The sequence below is a fragment of the Peromyscus maniculatus genome, chromosome 22, assembly GCF_049852395.1.
Source record: "Peromyscus maniculatus bairdii isolate BWxNUB_F1_BW_parent chromosome 22, HU_Pman_BW_mat_3.1, whole genome shotgun sequence".
Classification (NCBI taxonomy): domain Eukaryota; kingdom Metazoa; phylum Chordata; class Mammalia; order Rodentia; family Cricetidae; genus Peromyscus; species Peromyscus maniculatus.
Window position 1 is genome coordinate 40,092,046 of NC_134873.1, and position 17,072 is coordinate 40,109,117.

Sequence of the window (17,072 nt, forward strand, 5' to 3'; positions counted from 1 at the left end):
GCTGGCGAACAGTGGGACAGTTCTGAAGGGCCCCGGTCTGACGGATTATGGGCCTGTGTTTTGCTCATGTCCTGACAGATGTGGATGGCGAGTGGATCTTTAAGCTTATTAGGTTAATCATGCCCCAGCCAGTCAGCACCGAGAGTGTTCTAATATAGAACTTCTCAGCATTTACTATCTTGGGAAGCAGATTATTTTCGCACGTGCTCATACTTTAATTCTGCTCAGATGCCTGCCATAGGAAACCCAGAGAAATGAGCCGTAATTGCAAAAGGCTCGGCAAGACGTCGTGGGAGGGAAGTGAAGGCTGGCTGATTATAAACCCTGGAGAAGAAGTGACCTTCACAGCTTAATAAGGGCAAAGCAGCTAAGGGTTCCGGCCTGCTTTTAGCAGGAAGACCCAAATGCTGGGCACAGTGTCGCATGCCTGAAACTCTGCCATTCAGGAGGCTGGGGCAGGAGGATTGCTAAACTGGTTGCAACACGAGTTCCAAGCTAGCCTGGGCTGCGGAGTGAAATGCTGTCTTAAAAAAAAATGAAAGCAAAGCAAGACAAAACAAAAATACCAGGGGAGACCAGAAAAGCAACAATAGAAAATGGAGTCAGAAGCTGGGTGGTGGTGGGGCACGCCTTTAATCCCAGCACCCGGAGGCAGGCAGAGCTCTGAGTTCGAGGCCAGCCTGGTCTCCAGAGGGAGTTACAGGGCAGCCAGGGCTACACAGAGAAACTCTGTCTTGAAAAAAGTTCCCACCCCACCCCGCATCCCCCCCAAAAAAAAGGAAAGAAAGAAAGGAGGAAAATGGAGCCAGATGGGAGGAAGCGTGTTCTTCCTGGCCTGGAGGAGGATGGTGGGGGAAACTCACTGTCATACAAGACCAAGTCTTGTCATTACTTGTCTTGTCTTGTCACCCAGGGTCATGCTCTTCTGGGGAGAGGCTTTCTACTGAACTGTCTTATAGGAAAACAAGCACATCCTGGGCAGTGGAGTTATTTGCTCCTAAGAACATAATTCCAACACATAATGAGATGTAGTCCTGGCTGGCTTGGATCTCGCTCTGTAGACCAGGCTGGCCGTGAACTCACAGAGATCCCCTGCCTCTGTCTCCTGAGTGCTGGGATTAAAAGTGTGCACCACTACCTCCAACTCTAGTTCCTTTTAAACGTTGTTGTGGGGGAAGTCTAGAGCAGGCACATCTAATCTGCTGTCTAACATGAAATTGGAAACTTATTCCAATCGTTGTTGTTATGATTATTATTATTTGTAGCTTGATTGCACATTTTCAAGTGTGAACTTTGTAGAAGACACCATCATGTTGTAATGTCAAAATGTTCCAGAGAGTAAGAGCTTGGCAAAGGGAGATGTGGGTTGACTTGGGGACATTATTATTATTAATGTTTTATTTTTGGAGACAGGGTTCACTGTGTAGCTCAGGTTGGTTTGGGGCTCACCATAGTCCTGCCTCAGCCTTCTAGGTAGACGGGAATTACAGGTATATGGCCATGCAGGCTGAGTTGGGGGAACTTCAGAAAACTATTTAACTCTGCTGAAGAAGATAATTAAAAAATAAATAAATAAAGATAGGGTCATGCTATGTAGCTAAGGCTAGTTTGAAACACACAGCCCTCCTGCCCCGGCCTCCTGAGCACTGGGATTACAGGTGTGTACCACCATGCCTGGCAGAGGCCATCTTTAAACTGGAGACAATGGTACTTGATTCACTGGGCCCTTTTGGGGATTGAGTCAATCAATGGTCTGGCAACCACTCAACTCAATTTATTACTCCCCCTAAGACCATGCTAGACCACTTATCATAGTGAAAATCACCTGAATTACCAAGGCCTAATCTTTTCTGAAATTTTCTGGAAATACCTGCCAACAGTGTGTTCTAAGCCCTCTGACTCCATCTTGGTATTTTTTTTTTTTTTGTTTTACTATCCCCATCTGCATGGAAAGGTTCTATGCTTGGGGCCTGGCTGATTCTCTGAGGCTTCACATTGCTATTTCTCTACTCTTAAACATCACGGTTCCATCTTTCTGCAGAGGGCTAATATTTAACCATTTCTCGTTTTTGGACAACTAGCTTATTGTCAGTTTTTAATTTTTTTTTTTTTTTTGGTTTTTTGAGACAGGGTTTCTCTTGTGTAGCTTTGCACCTTTCCTGGAACTCACTTGGTAGCCCAGGCTGGCCTCGAACTCACAGAGATCTGCCTGGCTCTGCCTCCCGAGTGCAGTTTTTAATTTTTGTGTGCATTGGTGCTTTGCCTGCATGCAGGTCTGTGTGAAGATACCAGATCATCTGGAACTAGAGTTACAGACAGTTATGAGCTGCCATGTGGGTGCTGGGAGTTGAACCCAGGTCCTTTGGAAGAGCAGTCAGTGCTCCCAACCACTGAGCCATCTCTCCAGCCCCAGTTTTTTATTTTTATAATAGAAAAAGAAAACTCCCCCGAGGGTGCTGAGATCGGAGCTGATGTTACCACCGTCACTTTGACTTACTGAGCTCTGTGCCGCCAGGACACCTTGGAAGCAGAAAGGACGGAGAAACCACTTCCCTTGCTTTGAACAAGCGAGAGCCTGGGTCCTGGGGCTCTGTGCAGAGTCCTGTGCCAGTCACAGCCGGTGCCCCAGAGTGCATCATTAATAAAGTTCCCTGATCTGTTTGTTTGAAGCAGAGCTCCAGGGAAGCCGGGCCGAGTCAGCGCCTAGGGGTGAGCTACGTTAGGCAGTGAGATGTTTTATTTCTCACCTTCACCGGGCTGGTGGGTAAACACGGACTGTGCGTGAAGACTTTCTTTACATGTGGAGTCCCACACTGAAGAGGATAGAGAGCTCCTCTGGAGGATGCTTCATGCAAATCTGCTCCTTTGGGGATTTGAGTGTCCCACGTGAGTTATCTGTGTACAAACCTTCGATCTCAAAGACTGACAACATTTCTAAACCAGTGGTTGAAATCACAGTATTTGCCTGGAGTTCGACTGTCAACACTACTCCTTCCAGGCTGGGTTTCTTGCCTCATACAAACAGTTCAGGAAGCTGTTTATATGTGGCCATTAATTCTGTATTAAGATCAACTTCTTTTTTTTTTCTTTCTTTTTGAAGGGGTTTTGTTTCACCTGCTTAAAACCAAACCAAACCAAAACAAAACAAAACAAAACACCACACCTCCCAGGAGTGAGAATGGGAAATACTGCTACTTTGGATAAACCGCACATTTAAACATGTACCCTTCGACTCATCAAGTCTAAGAAAAAAATTCAGGAGTATTGAATGTGTATGTCCACAGAGAAACTGGTAGGAGAATGTTCATAGTCACCATATCCATAATGTTCTGAAATTGGAGACCATATTATCGTCTGTCAACAGGGAAGGCTGTTTGAGGTTTGTACAAAATGGAATACCACTCAGCCATAAAAGGAGAAAACAAACAAAATATATGCAACATGGATAAATTTCAAAACAATTGTGCCCGCATGCTGGGCATGGTAGCTCACGCTTGTAGTCCTGGATACCTACTGGGGAATATTATTGTAAAGTGTGTTGCGCTTTTTCCTACTGCTTTTGTTAACAATTCAAAGATGTGTTTGATGAAATGAAATTAACCTGCGAGCAGAAGGCTGACTCTACAAGTAGCTGACAGGAAGTGGTGAGGAACCTTGTGTAGTGAGGGTTTTTTTTTTTTTTTAAAGTGGGGCTTGAGAGATGGAGGCTGGGTTTTTTGGAAGAGGCCAGCAAAGGAAGAAGTTGGGTGGCAGCCCCCCTCCTCCCCACCTGCCAAAAGAGCAAAAGCAATCAACCCAGGAGGCTGAGGCAGAAAACCTTGAATGTAAGTCTCACCTGCCTCAACAGGAAAAAAAAATTCCAATTGAGGTGGCACACACCTTTGATCCTAGCACTTGGGAGGCAGAGGCAGGTAGATCTCTGTGAGTTCAAGGTCAGCCTGGTCTACAGAGCGAGTTCCAGGTCAGCCAAGGCTGCATATGAAATCCTGTCTCCAAGACCAAAACAAAAACCAACCCTCCCCCTCAAAAAACCCCCTTAGCCAGGCATGGCTGTGCAGGTCTATAATACCAGGACTTGGGTGGCTGAGTCACCCAGGAGAATTGCTGAGTTCATGGCTAGTTGGGCTACAGAGTAAGTTCAAGGCCAGCCTGGGCTGCATACTGACATCTTGTCTCAAAACAGAGCAAAACAAAACAAAAAATATGAGTGAAATACTCCAGGCATGGACGAATATATATGGAAAGATTCCATTTATATGGTCAAGAGCAGGAGAAACTAACCTATGATTATTGATCAAAAGAATGGTTTCTCTAGGAAGAACTATTGACTGGCTATGGACACGGAGAATTTCCTAGGATAGTGGAAACAGTATATATATACATATATCGCTCTGGGTAGTGGTTTTCTAGGGATATGTATCCTAGAGTTATACAGTCAGGTCATGCACTTTACCAATACTACACATATACTCCTAATTACAATACAGCAGTGTATATTTTGTTTTGTGTCAGAGAGAGTTCTAACTATGACGTTGCTGGTTTCAGGAAGGGTCCCTGTTTTCATTGTCTATTCTTACATGAAAATCTTAAAACAACAAATACTACCTCATGTTTCTGTCCTTATCATGGAGGTCTCTCCATAGAGCTGCTTGAGTGTTCTTACAATATGGCAGCCAGCTGTCCCTGAGAGCAAAGAAGAGACCACCATACCCTACTTCATGAAGTCACTTCACTTTCTCCATATTGTGCTCTTCAGAAGACACTGAGAACAATCACACTCAAGAGGAAAGTAAGCTCTGCCTTCAAAAGGTCACTAAAAATGAGGTCATAGGTCAAACTATGAAATCCAAAACAGACCCATATATAATGTAAACATTATTTTGTAACATGCTTACTCCCTGTCCTTCAATGAGTTAAATAAATTACACTACATTTTGGTTCCTACGACCCAGAGCTAATTATCTAGCATGCTGGCTAATTTTATGTCAACAAGGTAGAGTTACGTGAAAGGAAGGAACCTCAATTGAGAAAATGCCTCCATAAGATCTGGCTGTAAGGCATTTTCTTAATTAATAATCAATGGGGAAGGGCCCATTCCATTGTGGGTGAGGCCACCCTGGCTGGTGGTCCTGAGTGCTATAAGAAAGCAGGCTGAGCAAGCCATGATGAAGCCAGTAAGCAGCACCCCTCCATGGCCTCTGCATCAGCTTCTGCCTCCAGGTTCCTGCCCTGCTTGAGTTCCTGTCCTGACTTCCTTCAGTGATAAACAATGATGTGGAAGCATAAGCCAAATAAACCCCTTCCTCCCCGAGTCGCTTCTGGTTGTGGTGTTTCACTGTAGCGATAGAAACCCTAAGAGAGCTAGCAAGAGATCGTTTCAATGTGGAATGAGTTTTGACATGAAACTGAATGCAATTTCAGCATAATCTAGAGTTTTATACAGACAGGCTGGCTGAATTTAATTTTTTGGTTCGCTCCTTGCCCTCAATGAAGTTACCATTGCAGACTACCGGTGTTGCCGTGTATATCAGATACATACTTTAAGTAGTATTCCCACATAAGAAGGTTTTGATGACTATCTTGACAGTTCTCCTCAGTGAATTTACCCAATTCTCAGGTAATTTAAATAAAGAGTGAACTCCACATAGTACGGATGACCAACTTGGAAATACTGCACTGTTGACACAAGGCTTAAAGGCTGGGCCTGGAAGGTGGCTCAGTAGTTAAGAGTGCTTGCTGCTCTTGCAGAGGACCCGAGTTCGATTCCCAGCAGCCATGTTGGGTAGCTCACAGCTGCCTGTAACTCCAGTTCCAGATGATCTGACTTTTTTGGCTTCTACTTTCACCCACCCACTCCCAAATAAAAACGGGAAAGTCTTTAAAGGCAGATTTGATTCTCTTTGTCATTGTCCATCTGATACAAGCTAATGTGGAAAACTTTAGTGACGATGGATAAAATCATAATGCTCACCTTTCCAAACTCTCCAAAGAGATGTGTGAAATGATCTAGGCTCAGACATTGTTCTATCAATTCTTGCAAAAGCCCCATCTAAGGTGCTTTGTGTTGTGAGATGAAGAAGTGTGGTCATTCGCATTGTTTTCTTAATAAAAATACCGTTTTATTAAAAATGTAATTTGAGGCCAGAGGCTTCACACAGCCCATGAATGGAAGACTGCATCATTCAGCACAAGTCAACAAATGTCGGGAATTTCTGAGCAATTCAATATTGGTATGGACTGGAGAACTTAGTAAAACTTAGCTGGATGTATTTTAATAAAAGCGTTTGAAAACTGTAGGCCATGTTTTCAAATGAAAACTTGGATATGACTATACATAGCAGCACTATTCAAAGTGAGGATGAAAACCAAGCACAATGTTTACCAACAGATGAATGGATAAGGAAGATTTGGTATGTACATAGAGTGAAATATTGCTCAGCCATAAAAGAGAATGAAATATTTTATATTTTATTCCTTGAGTCAATCTTGAAGGCATTGTATTAAGTGAAAAAAGCTATACATGAGAGCTTTTGTACTGTGTGGTTTCATTCATAGGAAACATGCAGAACTGGAAAATCCATAGAGACAGGAAGCTGACGGGGGGTGGGGGGGGTGGGGGGGGGTGGGTTGCCAACCACTTGGGAGCATAGGAGACGGGAGTGACTGCTTGTTGGGCACAAGATTTCCTTTTGTGGCAATGAAATATTCTGGGAGTTGTTAAACACTATTAATGTATAAAATGTTAGTGAAATGTAAACAAAATAGTTAAAATGGTTGGTTTTGTCTTATATATTCTTTTTCGTGAAAAAAGGAACATATACCATATAAACTTTAGCAAACAGGTAAGCTTAAAAGGAAAATCAAAGGGCTGGAGAGATGGCTCAGTGGTTAAGAGCACTGGCTGCTCTTCCAGAGGACCGGGGTTCAATTCCCAGCACCCACATGGCAGCTCACAACTGTCTGTAACTCCAGCTCCAAGGAATCCAATACCCTCATACAGGCAAACCAATGTACATGAAATAAAAATGAATACATCATTTTTTTAAAAAAGGAAAAATCAAACTCGTTCATCTCTGCCTGTCTGTCTGTCTAGCCATCCTATTTCTGACTCGATATGCACAGAACTTTCTCTCTGTAAATTTCACAACCTAGTTTTCTCCCATTATGTCATTGGATTATATTTACATTGTTTGATATACTTGATTTTTTTTTTTTCAGTACCGAGGGCCGTACCTAGGTCCTCACAGACATTAGGCAAACATTCTACCACCACACCACATCCTTGGCATTTTTTTTTCTTTTGAGGCAGGGTCTTGCTGTCTAAGTCAGGCCTGTATTGAATCTCTGCCTCAGTCGCCAGGTAGCTGGGGTTATAGGTGTGCGCCGTACACTGGCTACCGCATTTTTAACTGCTAAAATATTTCATTGAACTGAAGGCTAATTTCTTTGGTTGGACTAGTATTGAACACTCGGGTTAGATCTATGGTGGGTAATGCTGACACATCCTTGTGTGTAAATCTTTACCCACATCAGTAATCGTTTTCTTGAAAAAAAAAAAAAAGAATTAGGCCACGAACACGCTAAGGTTCATGTAAATACCAAATAAGCATTTGAAGAGACTCACAGACTTTATTTCTTTTTTAGGGCCACTTTGGATTTATAGAACACATGAGCAGGAATTCCTGTCCATCCCTCACTTTCCTGCACTGTTTCTCCTAGTATAAACGTCTCACTTTACGATGGTACGTTTGTTACAATTAATGAATCAATAACAATACATAATTGTTAAATCAAACGCATTCTTTATTCAGACTTAGCGCTTACCATGATCTTTCCTTCTGAGTTCCCATCTCAGGACACATTACAATTGATAGCCATGTCTCTTTAGATGCCTCTTGGAGGTAAAAGTTCCTCAGAGTTCCCCTGGTTTTGGTGACCTTGACAATTTCGTGGAGTGCCAGCCAGACATATTGTAAGCTATGTTGGCATTTGTCTTATGGGTTCTCCCATGACTAGATGGGGTCGTCATGGGTGTTTGGAGAGGATGCCTACAGAGGTAATGTGCCACTTTCATTCCATCATGCAGTCTGTCAACATGATTTGTGACTCTTGAGGATGAGCCTGTTCACCTGGATGCAGTGGCGCTGCTTTGTTGTTGTTGTTGTTGTTGTTTTTCGGTTTTCTGAGACAGGGTTTCTCCGTGTCGTTTGGGTGCCTGTCCTGGAGCTCGCTCTGTAGCCCAGGCTGGCCTCGAACTCACAGAGATCCACCTGGCTCTGCCTCTCGAGTGCTGGGATTAAAGGCGGCAGTGGTGCAGTTTGTAGAGGGTGCTTTTGTAGAATTATTTCTCCCTCCTGCCATCTGCACTGTTTGGGAATAAGTCACTATGGACGGTCACGTATAAGGGGTGGGGGGTTATGCTTCCGTGGGTATGAGCACTTTTAGGGAGATTGCTGTAGCTTGTGACCTGACTTTCCAGAAAGACGACACCAGTTGTGATTCCTTGAACCAGTGTGAAAACATCCACATTATTGCAAGCTTGCTAGCTTTGGTTGCTAGTGTTCACAAAAAGTCTCTGCGGATTCAGGAGAGGAATTGCTTCTCATTCTAGTTTCTATTTAAGAATGTGTTTTGTGGCTGGGCAATGGTGGTGCATGCCTTTAATCCCAGCACTCGGGAGGCAGAGGCCAGCCTGGTCTACAGAGCAAGGCCAGGACAGGCACCAAAACTACACAGAAAAACCCTGTCTTGAAAAAGCAAACAAACCAAAAGAATGTGTTTTGTTCATCACTTACTTATTTTTTAAATCGCCTGCACATTCCCTTCATTCATTGAAAGGATGATAAGTTCATTTTTGTTAATCTTCACGATATTGTGCTGGGCAGATGCCTCAGCAGGTGAAGGCCCCTGCTGCCAAGCCTGATGACCCGAGTTCAATCCCCAGGACCAGCATGGTAGAAGGAGAGAGCTGACTCCTGTACGTACGTGGTCATCTGACCCCACACACGGTGCCGTGGGTACACACACACACACACACACACACACACACACACACACACAGACAGATGCAAACAAACTAAGTATAATAAAGTTTAAAAATACTACTTGTATTCCTAGTCACTTGTATTATTAGTTTTTAAATTCTGTCTTGCCTTTAAATTTTACTATAGAGTACAGTTAGCATTTTATATCGACACTGTCTTTTCCTTGTTATTTTACAACACATGTATGTATGTATGTATATATATATATATGTATATGTATATGTATATGTATACACAGGTCTGTGCGCATGTGTATCTGTGTAGGTACATGTGTACTCACATCTACAAAGACCAGAAGTCCATGGTACTTGTCTTCCCTAATCACTCTCTACCTCATATTTTTGAGACAAGATTTCTCACTGAACATGGAGCTCACTGATTTGGTGAGACTAGCTTGCTATTGAGCCCTGGGGATCCTCCTGTTCTGCCTTCCCAGTGTGGGGCTACAGGTATGTGCTGCCATGCCCAGCTTTTATGTAGGCACTACGGATCAAACTCAGATCTTCTTGTTTGTATAGCAAACACTTTTCCGGCTGAGCCACTTGCCCAGACTAAATTCCTACTTTGGAAACTATTCAGATCTATTTATATTGAAGCAATCATTCTTTTAAAAAGTTGGGCCATGACCCAGGAGACCCTGGTTTGATGGATGTGAGCCTTGTTGCAGAAATAGGAAACAATGGATATATTTCAAGATGGGTAACTGTAAGTTATGAACCCTTAGGAGCTTAGGGGACTCTTTAATGCTTTAAGGGATCTCAAAATGGAAGTGAACTGGATGACATATGGTAAGTTCTTGGGGTTAAAAAAAAATAGAGTGACGAACTAGTAGTCAACTTGACCGTGTGTGAGCACTGGAGATAAGGATAGAGGGCAGGGAGGCAAGAGCTGAGCTTGTGAGGCCGAGAGACTGGCTTTTCATCGCATTAGTTTGTGGTATGCTATAGAGCACCATACTTGGGTGGGGTGGTTTGAAAGAAAACGGCCCCCAGAGGCTCAAGGGAGTGGCATGTCTAGGAGGTGTGGCCTTGTTGGAGGAAGTGGCTTTGAGGTCTCAGATGCTCAAGGCAGGCCCAGTGTCACTCTCTCTTCCTGCTGCCTGCTGATTGGCTCCTTCTCCAGCACCATGTCTGCCTGTGTACTGCCATGCTTTCCACTATGATGATAATGGGCTAAATCTCTGAACTGTAAGCCAGCCCCAGTGAAAGGTTTTCCTTTATAAGAGCTGTAAACCCTAAGCACATGTATTAACTTAAAAAACTCCGAATCACTACTGCATCTTTTTATTATCCATGTATATTATATACAGTGCTGGGTCTCATGAGGACAATGTATTTCAAGTACATTACAGCCCAGGCTGACCTGAAACTCGCAGTGATCCTCCTGCCTCTTCACCCTAAGAGGAACACCTGACACCTGTGATATCCAGATGCAGACGGTACACATTAACATGAAGAAGGAGACCCATTATACAAGACCCCGGGAATTTAGATTGAATTCCAGAGAAGAAGGAAAAAAAGAAAGAGAATTTCCAACCTAATTGTGAGTGAATTATGAACTTGAATCGACTAAAGACATGGCGGTGTTTGAAGGAGTTTATCTGAAAGTAGCTAGATTAAATTTTCTCTGCTTTGAGGCAGAACAGAGGCTCAGGGGAAGAAATTACACTCAATTATAGGAAAATAGAGAAAATTACATTTTTGCACACTCAAGTCAGCGCTGTGAAATTTGTGTTGGCTTCGATAATTACAGGCAGCCAGGTGTCAGTAAAACCTCAAGTAGAGACCCAAGGATCATTATGGGCAGTTTTTTTCCAAGTTATTACCTGTTCCACGCTGTAACTGAGAAGGTCAGGGCGCCTGTCTCATCGCTAGACATCATGACCAAGTGAATTCGAATTTCTGTTCAAAATCTTTGGAAAGCAGAGTCAGGCTTTGGAAGTCGAGAAAGCTTATTCTTTCAAAGTTTTCAGAGGCCTGGTCCAGATTATAGCCTCTGACTAACATGAAGAAAATAGGAAGTTGCAGGTGGTGTCGGAATCCCATTAGCACTTGTGGACGCCCCCCCCCACCCCCACCTCTTCCCACCACCATCACCCAGACCAGATGTGCCTTAGAAGGACTCCTGTTTTTCCCAGGCAAGAACCACAGAGGGCGAGGGAGGAGTGTGAGCTTGGATATTAATTCTCTCGTCTTCGGGTCCTGGTCTCCGTGGCTTTGTTGCAGACCCCTTTGGAAGATCGTAGCTCCTGTCAGGCAGCCTTCTCCACACACTGATGTATCTCCTCTGGACTCTTTATGTTTCAGTCTAGGATAGAAATGCACTGTTAGCCAGGCAGTGGTGGTGCATGCCTTTAAGCCCAGCACTCGGAAGGCAGAGGCAGGTGGATCTTTGAGTTAGAGGCCAGCCTGGTCTAGAGATAGTTCCAGGATAGTTAGAGCTGTTACAGAGAGCAAACTTGTCTCGAAAAACAAAACAAAACAAAACAAAATAAAACAAACAAAAATACAGAAAAAACAACAACAACTGAAAAAGAAATTCACTATTAAACTTCTCTTTCCCATGGGAAGTCTCCTAAAGCTTCGCCCACAAGCCTGAAAGTCATGCCTTTTGTAAACTCTAATGGATGTCATCTACTGTGGTATCTTGGCTGATGCTCTGGGAACAGTTATGGGACATCCTGTGCCGTCTGCATGGATTAGGTGGTGGTATACAATATTGGTGGAGAACAGGGAATGGTTTTCTTTCTTTCTTTTTTTTTTTTTTTTTTTTTTTTTTTTTTTTTTTTTTTTTGGTTTTTCGAGACAGGGTTTCTGTGTGTAGCTTTGCGCCTTTCCTGGAACTCACTTGGTAGCCCAGGCTGGCCTCGAACTCACAGAGATCCGCCTGGCTCTGCCTCCCGAGTGCTGGGATTAAAGGCGTGCGCCACCAACACCTGGTGAATGGTTTTCTTATACAAACAAATTTGAAGCCCCATGTGAGAAGAAGGATGGTCAATTTTTTTTTTTTTTACTTGATGAGCCTGCTCTAGTAAAAGTACTGAATGTGGTTCAAAGTCTTTCAACTCTCAGATTCTTCATTATAAACAGTAAATCCTATAGATGTGAAAAACGACAATCAATACAAAGTTCTGGATGCGAACGTGCTGGTGGTTCTGTTCAGAGCAAACAATAATGACTCTGAGCTTAGCTGAGTGCTTTTATTAAGTTGACAATAGCTGAGAGTTCACCTTTGGATAGAAAGAGAGAAGGTCGGGGCAGCTTGCCACGTTGAGCCTCTGATCTATTATAGCCAGTGGTATTATTTCTATAGAAATTGTGATTCTTCCAGCTCCTAGGCAATAGTTTCCCATTTGCAGAAAATTCCAGAAGCTTGAAGGCCTCTATGACCTTGATATATAAGACAGAGGGACACTGCCTTAATTTTTCAATGTTCTACTTTTTCATTAGCTGAACACTTTAGTCTAAAAATAACATATTATCCTGATAACTGGAGGCGCTTTTTTTTGGAGGGGGCATGCTTGGTGGGTAGCATCCGCCTGGATACCACACAGCAATACTTGGGTCAAAAGGCGGATGGTTCAGTGTGCCAAACATAGACCATGGGGTTGTGTGTCAGGTTTACTTCTCCAGTACCGATACTGGGAAAGCCACTGCAGATGGTTTTCATCTGAGAGGTAGACTTTATCTTTCCGGAGACTTGTCACAACTTGAGAACTCTGGGCCGGGCACAGGCAGGAGTGATGTCATTCTGAAAATGAAGCTGATGTGCTGGAGAGAAACTCCACAAAGACTCAGCACTGTCGGTTTCCGGCCCTGTTCCCGAGAACACACCCGGAGAGGGCAGCGTCAAAGCATCCGGGTACCCTTTGTCTCTTATTAATCAAAGGAACTCCTCCATGGTTCTTTTGTCCTCCCAAGGTGGGTCCTGGTAGCAAGGACACATAGCCAAAGGTACTCAGTTACTTCAACTAGATTCCTGCAGCCCGTTTTTACCACGGGGAATCAATCCCATGATGTCAGTGAAGCTTTGTCCCATGAACATACCCGAAGAAACTGGATCCAGCTTCAGAAAAGCTGGTGTGGAGGGAGGCCTGAGTGGGAATTCGGGGTGACTGATTTCTGTAGTAACTTGGCCGGCACTGTAAGAGTCTCTAAAAGCATTCTGACTTCTTCCCTGCTGTGAAGTCAAGGGCTTGTGGGGGTAACTAAGGTTCTTCCCCTGTCTTAATCCTGCCTTGACTAAGCAGTAAGTTAAGGGTCTTAATTACTAGTGCCTGGCCCTTTAAATCTTGTATCCATAGCACCCCAGCCTTGTCATTGTTATGCATTTGTTGCCTGTGGGGACTGTTGGCTAGCTGGGACACTCAAAGGGGACTCCATCAGAGGGAGGCAAGCTAAAGCCTGCTGTTACCACCTTGGCTTTCTGTAACGAACCTACCTAGGGCCTGAGGGAGCCCATTATGAAAACACTCGTATCCATACGCTCCCAACTAACACACTAAGCAATTTGGACTCTATTAAGGAAGGTCCATGAGGGACCGATATATTTTTTTTTTTCTGGGTGACATTGAGAAGCCGGTCACATGATTTGGGTAAGTCATAGTATAAATGAATCTGTCTACTCAGAGCTCTGGTGAAACTCATTTCTGCGGAGGCATAGGTGGATGACCTGAATAGAGCACACAGAACAACCTCAGACAAATGAACGCGGGCTTCGGTAATTGGATGCAGACACCGCCTGGCCATGTAGACAGATGTCAAAGAAATACATCTTTTTTTAAAAAAAACATATATATAGTACATGATCAGGAAGTCAGGGCAGTGCTCCAAACCTGAGCAGAGTATTGAAATTCCTCCACAGTCTATTCTTTCTGTTGATAATTGTTGAATTATTGATAACATTATTATTAAAGAAGGTCCATAGTTTACAACATCAAGTTTTCGACAAATGTATAACGTCTTCACCATTACAGTGTCAGAACAGTGTTCTTGTCCCCAAAATCCCTTGTGTGCACCATTCCATCCATCCTTCCTACTCTTCCCTAATCCTGGTAACCACTGAGCACTTATTTATTCATTTGTATTTTGTTTTGTTTTTTTGAAAAAAACAGTAGAAACTCTTTAATAGCGCTGGCGTCCTGGAACTCTCTTTGTAGACCAGGCTGGTCTCAAACTTACAGAGATCTGCCTGCCTCTGCCTCTTGAGTGCTGGGATTAAAAGTATGTGCCACCATGCCAAGCCCATAGAGTATTTAATTTTACCATAGTTTCATCTTTTCTAGGATGCCAGCTGGAAGGGAGTTGCCTTCACTACTGCCCACGCCAACTGGAATGCCATTTAGCTGAAGACATGCAATACATAGTCAGGCTGACTTTTCTCTTTGAACAATATTGAACAATATTCACTTACGCTCCCCTTTGTCTTTTTATGGCTCAATAGCCCATTAATTATTGTTGCTAAATATTGTGTTTTCCCCACAGTTTATCCATTCATCTACTGAAGACAGAGGATACCTTAGTTGCTCTAATATTTAGATTTAGTTGTGTGTGTGTGTGTGTGTGTGTGTGTGTGTGTGTGTGTGTAGTCTAGCTGCTGGCTCATAGGGTCAGACTATAAGGAACTACCAGGCTGTGTTCTAAAGTGTCAGTACCATTTTGCAACCTCCTTAAGTAATGAACTGGAGTGCTCCATACTCATCGGCCTTTGTTAGTGTTGAGAATTTTAGCTCTTCTAATAGATGTATAGTGGAATCTCATTGCTTTTTTAATTTCGAGTTCTCAATGACTTATGCTGTTGTTCATATACTGATGGTCCACATATGTTTCTTCTTTGGTGAGGTGTCTCTTCTGATCTTTTGCTCATTTAGAGAATTAGAATTTTCTTATTATTGCGTTTAGAGAGTTCTTTTGGATAACATCAGATACGTACTTTGTAAAGCTTTTGGCTTTACAAAGTTTTTGGCTTGTGTTTTCATTGTCTTAACATGGCCCTTAAATATTATTTTATTCTTTGTGTGTGTGTGTGTGTGTGTGTGTGTGTGTGTGTGTGTGTGTATGCGCGCGCGCACGTGCTCACATGTGGATGTTGGTGAAGGCAGGAGAGGGTATTGGGTCCCCTGGAGCTCGAGTTACAGGAGGCTGTGAGTCTCTTGACACTGCTTCCGGGGACCAGACTCCAGTAGGCTGCTCTTAACCAGTGAGTCCTATTTGTAGGTCTCCTCAATATGGTCTCTTGAATTTTTTTTTTTTTAGAGTTACTTATTTCATTTTATGGGTATGAGTGTTTTGCCTGCATGTATGTCTGTGTACCACACACATGCCTGCTACCTGTAGAGGTCAGAAGAGGGCGTTGGATCCCTTGGCACTGGAGGTATAGATGGCTGTGAGTCACCAGGTGGATGCTGGGAACCAAACCCTAGCCCACAGCAAGAGCAAGGGCTTTTAGCCACTGAGCCATCTCTCCAAGCCCCTGAAGATGGATATAGATCAGAAATTATTAATTCCAGTGATCCAGTCCAATTCTGGCTTTCTTGGATTGTGCCTTTGATACTGCATCTAAGAAATTATCATTGAATCCAAGAGGACCTAGACCTTTTCCCTGTGCTGTCCTCTGGAAGTCGTATGGTTCTGAATTCTAACTTACTTCTGTGCTCTGTTGTTAGCTCATTTTTGTGAAAGGTGTGAGGTAAAACTATCATTTTCTCCCTCTTGAGTTGCCTTTTCTCCTTTGTCCAAGATTCAGGGACTATGTTGGAGCGGGTGTGCTTCTGAGATATTTCTTGACTTCTCAGTTTTTCCAGTTCCATACTATCTTAATTGCTACAGTTTATCTTAATTCCTGTAATAAAATTTTAAGTTGGGTTGTGTCAATTCTCCTAGTTTATTTTCTCCTAAATAATGTGTTGGCTTTTCTGGGTCTTTTGTACTTTATTTTGGCCCCCCTGGGGTTTCTGGGCTGAGGATTCAGTGCATCATTGTGCTTAAGTGGTGGCCATTTGCCTCTGCAGCTGAGACCTGAGCTTGCCTGGTGATCTTATAGCAGAGCCGTATAGATTGCATGATATCACTGGATATGGCCTGCAAAGATGCTCCTCCATTCCTGCTATGGAACTGGTGAAAATATAACTTCTTAGTAGGCGTGTGGCATGTCATTGATAAGCTGAACTTGAGAGAGTCTCTGCCGGAAAGTCTAGATTAGGGCATGGGTGAAGCTGGAGAAACATAAATGTGGGTACCACATAGAGCAGGGTACCTAGGGTGGGCAGCATGCCCCTGAGCATGTTGATGGATGGAACATCACTCTGGCAAGTGGCACTGCTGTTCTTCTCTGCTAGGACTGTGTTTTTATCCAATGGACGCATATCTCAAAGATTATGTACTAGTATATCATTACATAATGGCCATTGGTTAAGATGGTAATAGGGGTATTCTTGTTATACTGCCAAGTGGTTAACGAGAAGACGAGACAGGCTGGACAGCAGGGCTCCATCCCCTGAGGACATCGGGGCAGCTTATCTCAACTTCATTTTGAATGCAGGTTATCACGGAGGATAGTTTAAATAGGAAAACTAAGCTGTCTCGGAGGGAAACCATTTGGTAAAATCCACTTACCATTCTTAAAAATCTGAGCTACCCAAGTCCTGGAATCCTGAGGCAACTTTATTTTCAGTTGCTAAATTTTACTTCAGAATGTTTGGGTTCCTCTGTGTGCTTGCAACGGCGGTTGTTTTGGTTCTGTATCGTGTGGGACAGACACTGGGGCACAGGGAAGGGACAGAGCTGACAGAGTCCCCATTCTTTCCCTCACTGGAAACTCGTGGTGGTTTTTCCTTCACCCTATGGGGCAGTGTCTCTGGCTGGTAATGTGACATCTGAGGTCATTAGAAGCCCTAACCTATCTTCCTAGATCATCTCAATTGTTTTTTTTTTTTTCCTGTTAGCTCTGCTCCAGACTAGATCAGTGTCAAGAGACTCACAGCCTCCTGTAACTCAAGCTCCAGGGGACCCAATACCGTTCTCCTGGCCT

The 17,072-nt window shown here is 43.5% G+C and overlaps 1 protein-coding gene across 5 annotated transcripts in view; it reads left to right on the top strand.

The window, feature by feature from the left end:
* Clip4 (CAP-Gly domain containing linker protein family member 4) overlaps positions 1-17,072 on the top strand; it is a 118,835-nt gene that overhangs the window by 22,797 nt on the left and 78,966 nt on the right. For 2 of the 5 annotated variants that reach the window (XM_076558933.1, XM_076558932.1), the window contains exon 1: positions 13,390-13,638. The exons of 1 other annotated variant lie outside the window; for it this stretch is intronic. The gene's annotated coding sequence lies outside the window, so the exon portion shown is untranslated. Of the gene's footprint in view, positions 1-13,358; positions 13,639-17,072 lie in introns of those variants that run through there. 2 more of the 5 variants (XM_076558931.1, XM_016008973.3) reach the window with 2 other exon arrangements.